This window comes from Schistocerca piceifrons, chromosome 7, assembly GCF_021461385.2.
Source record: "Schistocerca piceifrons isolate TAMUIC-IGC-003096 chromosome 7, iqSchPice1.1, whole genome shotgun sequence".
Lineage (NCBI taxonomy): Eukaryota > Metazoa > Arthropoda > Insecta > Orthoptera > Acrididae > Schistocerca > Schistocerca piceifrons.
The window spans coordinates 22,190,451-22,199,746 of record NC_060144.1 but is presented as its reverse complement, the minus strand read 5'-3'; positions in this window follow the sequence as shown (position 1 = coordinate 22,199,746).

Here is a 9,296-nt window from a genome sequence, read left to right as displayed (position 1 = left end):
ATCCGTGTTTGGCGACATCGTGGTGAACGGACATTGGAAGCGTGTATTCGTCATCGCCATACTGGCGTTATCACCCGGCGTGATGGTATGGGATGCCATTGGTTACACATCACGGTCACCTCTTGTTCGCATTCACGACACTTTGAACAGTGGACGTTACATTTCATATATGTTACGACCCGTGGCTCTACCCTTCATTCGATCCCTGCGAAACCCTACATTTCAGCAGGATAATGCCCGACCGCATGTTACAGATCCAGCACGTGCCATTCTGGATACACAAAATGTTCGACTGCTGCCCGGGCCAGCACATTCTCCAGATCTCTCACTAATTGAAAACGTCTCATCAATGGTGGCCGAGCAACTGGCTCGTCACAATACGCCAGTCACTACTCTTGATGAACTGTGGTATCGTGTTGCAGCTGCGTGGGCAGCTGTACCTGTACACACCATCCAAGCTCTGTTGACTCAATGCCCAGGCGTATCAAGGCCATTATTACGACCAGAAGTGGTTGTTCTGGGTACTGATTTCTCAGGATCTATGCAACCAAATTGCGTGAAAATGTAATCACATGTCAGTTCTAGTATAATATATTTGTCCAATGAATACCCGTTTACTATCTGCATTTCTTCTTGGTGTAGCAATTTTAATGGCCAGTAGTGTAGATTAAATAGCCCTAAACACTGAACGACAAGTTGAATCACCGTATAGTGTATTACGAGAACACCAGTACTTAGCATGAGAGGATACAGATGTGACAGGATTGATTAATATTTCATACTTTATCGAAGTATTCTGAGCAGTGCCCTCAGGTCATCAAAATGTGTCTATTTTAATGAAAATATAAGCAGTGAACATGGAAAGAAATGAGACAGAACGAATAGACGAGGACAATGTGGAAATTTCTTTGAAAGTAAATAATGAGCTGATCAAAGATAGCCTTAATGTATAACCGGCAGTCATATGAAAACCGAACACCCGGCAGAATGGGACCCTGGAATGATTCCATTCAAAAGTAATTACCACACACTTTAAGACGTTTATCCCATTGGGAAACGATGCGATCAGTTTCTGTTCCGTAGTACGCTCACACTTGCACTTCCTCGCCCTACTGAAACGGACGGCCACGCATCTCTTTCTTTAGGTCGCCAAAAAGTTGAAAATCTCATGGAGAAAGCTCCGGGCTGTACGGAGGATGTTACAGTGTTTCCAAACCAAATTGCCGTCGTCCGATTGGCAGTGTAAGAGTGGGCGTTACCGTGCAACAAGACAAATCCGTCCGACAGCATTCGGGAGCGTTTTGATATTATGGCGCGTCGCAGTTTCTGCAAAATGTCATCATTGATTGTGGTCCTCCGCTCGAAGAGCTCGAGGAGCGGAGGATCTGCAGACCAACAAGGAGGTCATCTTTACCTTACCTCGGATTTCTTTGGTCGAACATATGTGGGATGTTACCATTGTTGGCTTTGTCGTTTGCCCTTTGGCTGTCGGAATGCTGTCGGTCGGGCGCCTGACACTGCCAATCGGAAGAAGACTTCGGTCCAGCTATTTGGCTGGGAAACACCTCAGTAAAGCCCCGATCTTCCGCTGTGTGATTTTCACACCTTTGGCGACCTGAAGAAAGAGATGCGTGTATGTGGGTTCCAGTGAGACGAGGAAGTGCAAGAATGAGCGCGGTTGTGGTTCCGTCAGCGGCGGACGGCGTACTGCGGAATAGAAATTGATGGCATCGTTTCCCAATGGGATAAACGTATTAAAGAGTGTGGTGATTACTTTTGAATGGAATCATTCCAGGGTCCCATTGTGGCGGTGTTAGGTTTTCATTTGACTGTCTCTGATAGCAGACATCTTTAATAACTTTCTTGTATTGATAGCGAGTAGTACACAGTTGAGATTGAATATCACCTTATTAGATAATCTACGTATTCTAAGGAAAGCATTCCAAAACAAGTTTGGTAAAATTCATCTACACTCCCCTTAAAACGCAATCTAGCCATTAAAATGCCAACATAATGAAGGTGACATGCAAAAACGTCAAACTGGCATGAATTTCATTATGGGAATGTATCTGCAAATAATTTCAATGCGAATCCATAAATTAGACGAGAGTAACACAATGTACGAGGTTTATTCGGAAAGTAAGGTCCGAACGGTCGCAAAACGGAAACCGCCGAGAAAATAAAAAATGACCGGAGTGGCCGAGCGGTTCTAGGCGCTACAGTCTGGAACCGCGCGACCACTACGGTCGCAGGTTCGAATCCTGCCTCGGCCATGGATGTGTGTGATGTCCTTAGGTTAGTTAGGTTTAAGTAGTTCTAAGTTCTAGGGGACTGATGACCACAGATGTTAAGTCCCATACTACTCAGAGAGAGAGCCAAAATAAAAAATGTTTTATTTCCAACAGTTAGCTACAACTTCCAGCTACTTCTCTACATAGTTGCTACTGTGATTTAGGCATTTGTCGTAGCTTTGTACCAACTTTCCAACATCCTCGTCATAGAAGAAAACCGCCTGTGCTTTCTGCCAATTCTCTACCCTGGTCTACAGCTCGTTGTCTGTGCCAGAACTTTGCCGTTCATGTGAGCAAAGATGAAACTGAGGGAAAGTCAATTATGGGCTCTGTTTTGAGTGATCAAACTCTTCCCATGGAGAATGCTGCAGGAGCATATTCATTGCCCCTTCAGAGTGTGGCCGAGAATATTGTCATGCAGAAGGAAACATATGGCAGTTGTGTTATGTGGGCTGCATGACATCAGGCGAAATTTCACATCAGGCCCTCATACTTGGCAGCCCCTTATACTTGGCGGGAGACACTGTTGTTATATGCATCTTGATGTGCTCACTGTGCATGCAGAACTGAAAAGAGTGACGTGACACGATCGACGAGCATACTAGAGACACTGTCCAACACATCTATGCAAAGCATCATAGGATTTTTACTGTGGTTTCCATTTCGCACATGATCGGATCTCACTTTCCTAGTAGCACTGATTTATTCTGTATGTAATAAAAAAAATCATGCATCGCATTTCTCATTCAGAAATCGCATTTTAATATTGTTTGTTGGTGAGAGGATCGGGTTACAACTCGTGTAACAGGGAGAAAAGTCAGCTATTACGATTCAGAATTCCACAGTGGCAGAATCGTGACCTATCAGCTTACCATTCTGCAATACTGTTTCTGGTAGTGGTTGTGACGCAACAGATGCAGGCACGGAACTGATGGGCACAGGAGGGCCACACTTTACGCCATGCCGGTTCTCAGCAGTCCCACACGAGTAGTGCCCGAAAGGGCAGTGGAGGTATATAGCTCACAATGCCGTGTGGGACTTCACCGCCATGTCACACGCCTTGAGTCAGGAAACTTTTGGAGAAAAGGCAGAGATCCATACACCCAGAACGACTGTGTGTGCAGAACCGTGGGCTGCCACATGGCCACCACAGCAGCAGCTTCCTTCGATGCAGCAGTGGAGACAGCCACACTGCTGTGCTGAGCTGGACGACACCAGACATGGGAGTGTTAGCACGTCTTGTGTTCACAGGTGTCTCGGCTCTGCGTACGGCATCAAGGTGGACAAAACTGCAGGAGGAGGCTCTGAGGAAGACGAATTTTTGCACGTTTCATTCAGCAGGCCCTGACACGATGATACGACGAACCACTGCATGTACAACACGACCACGTCTGTTTTGCGCAGCTTGTAATTCGGACAGCAGCCATTAAATTTCTAACTGGCTAAGTACGGCAAGTGGAAGAGAGCGAGTATAGATAGCGCGATGGATTTAGGTGAGTATGATAAACCTCTTTCCTCGAAAATATCCTCCTTTATACTTCCTCTGTGCTGCCACAGATGACGTGCCACTGATCTCATTTTTACTAAGACTGTAGTACACGAGCGGTGCCTACTTGCTTCCACCGCCCTGAGTGGAATACATAAATTCTGAATAATGTTCACCAACCTGTAGTCTTCTATAGTTGTTTTCTGCTGCGCAGAGAAAGCACGTAGTTCATGGGTCCGTCATCTTCAAGCTGTAATAAACTGTTAGTGAGGAACTGGTATCGTAAAGATAATTAAATATTATTAAATTTTGAATTGGTTTGTCTACATAGAATGCCACCCGGTTTATTTTTCTTTTTTTGTTAACAGAATACGCGAAACTGCACAATTATAGTCCACTTTACGAATCACAAATAATTTCCCATCTAAACACTTTCACAGAGAATAAATACAATTAACTACTTGTTTGAGTAAGTACTATCAAATTACTTCTCAATGACTTGTCCAAAAAACCAGATACTTCTAATTAAGGTCTTAACAATACCGACCGGTTCAGACAACATGTCTGTCCTCCGAGGCTGCCGATCCACTTGTGGTTTTACGGCCGAACCACTTCGCCCGCCATCCAAGTTAGGCGCGATTTTATGATTTCCGAAGTGCTTCGTCTGCCTTTTCCTTTAGCAATTGTTCATTATTCTGCTGGTAATCAATACTTTCGAAGTAATGGAACGATAGCTGGTGTTGAGGGATGCTTTTATATGAAAGACAAGTAAATTCACCGTTTAGATTCTCTAATATTAGTGACAGAAGTTTATCATTTTGGCGCGCTATTTGCGAACAAAGCAGTCAATCGTGGAGGAGGACCGCAGTTTAGGCGCTCTTTCTTACGTTACACATACTGGATAAACCATCTATCACTGGTACCTCACACCACATTAATTCCTTTTCCCACCGCTGCATTCTCAGCTGCTCTAAGAAGAGCGTCTTGTAGCTGAATATGATCACTGTAAAGCCAGAAATATTACAGAAGTCCAGTGCGTGTGCTTTATCTTAGAGGTTTCGTGACGTTACCTTTTAACAAAATAACGCAATATCCTGACCCACCTCTCTACACAGAACGTTGGACCTTTGCTCTGCACGGCGCGCTCACTGACATCTGCTCATGGGTTGCCGACAGACTGGCACCCCAGCACTCGCCAGCCGCTACAACCGACGAATTTTGGAATAGAGCTGAACCAGCGTTCAGTCTCTTGCCCATGTGTCTCTCACCCAAGATCAGCTGGGCTCGATGGACAGCCAGGTTAGAGCGATTATTGCTGCCAGAGCTGACAGCTCCATGTAAACAATTTCGCTTCCTGTGTACCCCCAGATCACCCGCAAATTTAATCATGTTTTCTTCCTAGTACAATGTACATGCATAGTAACTAACATTTTGTTATTTTCAATGCTTCTTGGTGCTGCAATTTTAATAGCTAGTACTTTAATTAAAGAGGCCAGGCAACAAAGCTCAATGAGGAGCTCGAAATACTTAGTTCTGGATTGGTGCAGAAATGTCACTCAAGCCCCCCCCCCCCCCCCCGCAAAAAAAAAAAAAAAAAAAGTGGACCGAGAACTGGTGAGCTATTTACATAGCAGAACAGTTCATGGTGAGATGACACTCCATGAATTACAGCGTCTGTAAAGGAATTTCTAGTAGAACATAGACTACTTCATAATAGGCGTACAAACAAAGTGTAAGGCTAGAATAAATCCGTTACAGAGGCCGCACATTTTATATCTTCTGTTATGTCGCGGTAGAATTACTTTAAATATTGTTACAAATTAATAGAGCGTAGGTTTAAAATGTTTCCATTAGATCACATGCGAGCAAAACGTGGGCAAATGTAAAGAAAATGGGGAGAAGAAGAACCAAAGGAATTGCTGCATGGGCGGCGTCTGTCCCTGGAACGCGATACAGATGCCGACTTTTCTCGGGAGAAACGCCACGCGTAAAATAATAACAAAATCAAATTTAAACTGATTTCTTCAACTTTAATATAACTGATCATTATAACATATAACACAATAATATGCGTACAACTGAGCGGTAACATGAACTGATTTACAGCGTACAAGGTACGAGATACACATTTACATAGATTCTTTCTTTATACTTAGTTCTCTAGCGTCCTTCCTGCCACAATCTACACATATGTCCACACATGTAGAGCGTGATTCACGAAGCCACTGGCTTCAGCTCACATTTTGGATCCAGTCACCTTTTTTGTGGACAGGAAATAATTTTCCCAACATTCACAGCAGCGTCTGGTTTCTGAATTTAATGAGTTCTTTCCAGTTCTTGCAATGACCGTCGTAGCTGATAGTGTCCTGACCTGCGCAGTGACGGATTTTCACACTTCAGTGTTTGTAGCTGACGTCAGTAAATGCTTTGGGTTAAGGTGTGATGTATATCAGGTCTGATCTTACAGCGTTTCACTGCGTGGTGTTGTGAGGCTACTCAGTTGACACCTAAGTCTTGGGAGAGTGCACGGAATTTTGTTGATTATAGTTGTGGGAACAGTTTCGTTAGTAAAATTTGCTGGGGTGAGTCCCGCGTGAGCCTGATTTAATTGAGAGATTGCTTTGTTAGGTGCTGAGTTTTGTGGAATCGGTGTGACCGATATCCCGTCTGCATTGTATGTTGAGTGGTCGCCCAGAGGTAATTGGGTTGCTTGTCGTTTTTGGTGAGGTGGTTTGGGTATCATGCGTGTGTGTATCGAGAAAGGGAAGCCTCGAACACGTGTTGGTAGTTGTATTTTCAAGACCACTAGCTTGCAGCAGACAGCGAATTGGCTCAAAGAACGACGAACTGTTTCACTATACGCTGATGGTGTGCACGTATCACTGAGTAGACAATCGATTGTAAATGGAAGGAACCATTTAACGAGCTACACGTAGCTAAACCAAAACTTGATTCATCAAGGTGACGAGTGGCCGATTTAAATGTTAGGGAACTTAGCGGTTCGCGTGTGGTCAACGCCTGAAGAGGTCAAGATTTGCTTTTAAATTGTAACTTAAGGTTAGTTGAAAAGTGGCGGTGACATTTAGGATTTTTTTTTATTACTTGTTTCCGTATTGTGGGGACTGATAATATATTTGCTGGCACTCGTTCACTGATGATAACCAACGTGTATTGAGATACCTAGAAGGAAAATAAATACAATTTTATTGGAGTTAAAGGAAACCTTCAAGATTATTTAATTTGTATCTAGTGTGAATATATCTATAGAATTTTCGGAAGTATAAACGAGTGTAATTTAGAAATATTGATACAGTGGAGTCGATATCACGTATAATATGGTGTTTTTTAAATGTGTTTGGTAAAAGGTTCTTGAACGAATGAAATTATAAATAATTAAATGTTTTAATTCCTAACAATAGTGATGGAAGTGTCCATAAACAGAATAATCCTTTCAAGACGGTAGACAGATTGGTATTTTAGTACAAGTAATAAAATAGTTCCGAGTTTATGTCAGAGAGTACGTACTGCGTTGTGAAGAGCTCGTTGCGAAAGATAACAAGTGCTAGTTGGATGTCGCATTTATCATCACGAAAGATAATTAGGTACTGAAATTAAAGTAATTTGTTGCTCTGACGAGATCAGTACCGTAGACAACGAGAGTGGTTCATTAAATAAGCCCATTTATTCACTACTGCTTAACTTCAGTAATCATTGGCGTGTGAATATTGTTAAGTGATTATTCGCAGTTCTGTCGTGGCTTGGTACGATTTCGGCGTCGTGTCTAGGCAGGGTGTTGTTCCCATTATTTGGCAGACAGGCTGTTTACATGGTCAGCGGTTGAGGTGGTTGCAATAGTAATTGTACTAAGGCTGATTTCGTGTCCGATTAGTTCATTGCCAGTGTGATTGCGGCGCGGGCTAGGTTCTTGTCGTCATCAGAGGCTCCTCTCCAACTGGAATCTTCTGCAATTAGATAGCGTTCTGCAGTCTTAACATCTAGTTAAAAATAAGAAACTGTGCCTAATTAAAGGTGTGTTGGTCGACTGGTGGCCTAAGTACTTTGCGCAACAGGATACTCTGCAATAACGGCACAGAGACGTTGGTACACTACGCGTTGGTACACTACGATCCCTTGTCGTTGTCAATCGACCTTGGGTACTGCCAGTCACGGACCAGTACATTCTCTCCTGTCTTGGGTACGTCCGGAAACTCGGTTGTTATCAAAACAAGCGTTTCTAGCTGCCACTCATCATTCACATAATGCGACGTCAAAGTCAAAACATTTCTCTTCTTGTAGTTATCAGACCACAGATCAGCGTCTAAAGCGCACATTTTGGTCTTTAAGGCACATATTATCTTTGGCACCACTGTCAGCCGTATTTTTTCTGCCTTTTCTTTAATATGCCGCGATACAGTGGTAGGGTGCGCAAGAACATCTTCTACACTGACTTTGCCGTAAGTGGCGCCAACATTGATGAGCTCCTGCGAATAATTCTTGAAGCCAATCTTACTGCAAGTATTTAGCGGTAGCAAATCTATTCCACTCATATCGACCAAACTATCAACAACAACGTTCTTTATGCTACTTGGTACTGCAAGTGGCCGGTGGACTTCTGCTCCGCAGTTACTTTTGCAGTGCCGAATCATACCTGTTGTGCTTGATTGGTCCGAAAGTATGGTATCACATGTGGTACATTGCACGAAACCAGCAGAAGCCTGCGCGACAGGATCCACTACAAGTGCAAACGATTTCCAAGCTTCACTTTTCGTCTCCTCTTCCGACATGTCTTTTTTCTTCAGGACTAATGAACCGCTCCTAATTCTCTCCATAATACTTCTCTTTGTTTCACGAATGGAACGTTTACGACCTATACTTGGTTTATCCATAACGCTGTCTGCGCTGCTCAAAGCCAGGCCTTCAACTGCGTTTACACACGGTTTCTATTGCGATTCGGCAACGTAGAGTGCGCGGCGGTTGTACTGTCACCGGTCGAGATTGTGAGCACGCTCGAGCGCCCGGCAGTGCTCGACAGTCCAACCGATAACCGAGAGGTGGAGGACAACCGGCCACATGGTGGATTAGGCGGCCACAGCCGTATCGCAGCGTGGGCCTTTCCCAGCCGTCGAGCAGCGGCACGAAATGGGAAATGCTCGAGCGGTTGTTTTCATCGAGATGCAGAGCTCTACTAGAGACACCACACACTCTTATCGTACTTCAAGGCTAATATGGCGAAGAGTAGGCTTACGATCTACTACAGTCACGCTTATGACTTCTTCTATACTAAGAACGCCTGATTGCAGCATGTGAAACCAACTTAATATACAATATATGAACATAAGTGGCGCCAACATAATGAACAATATATGAACATAAGGAAATATGTACTCACCGCCGCATAACGGCTACAGTTTGCGTAATATCCCAGCAACTTGCACCATATCCGCATACAGTGGTTGGTCGCGATAGGAACCTATATTTACATCCTGCGCAGCATCTCTGCGGAGCGGAATCTGTGTCGA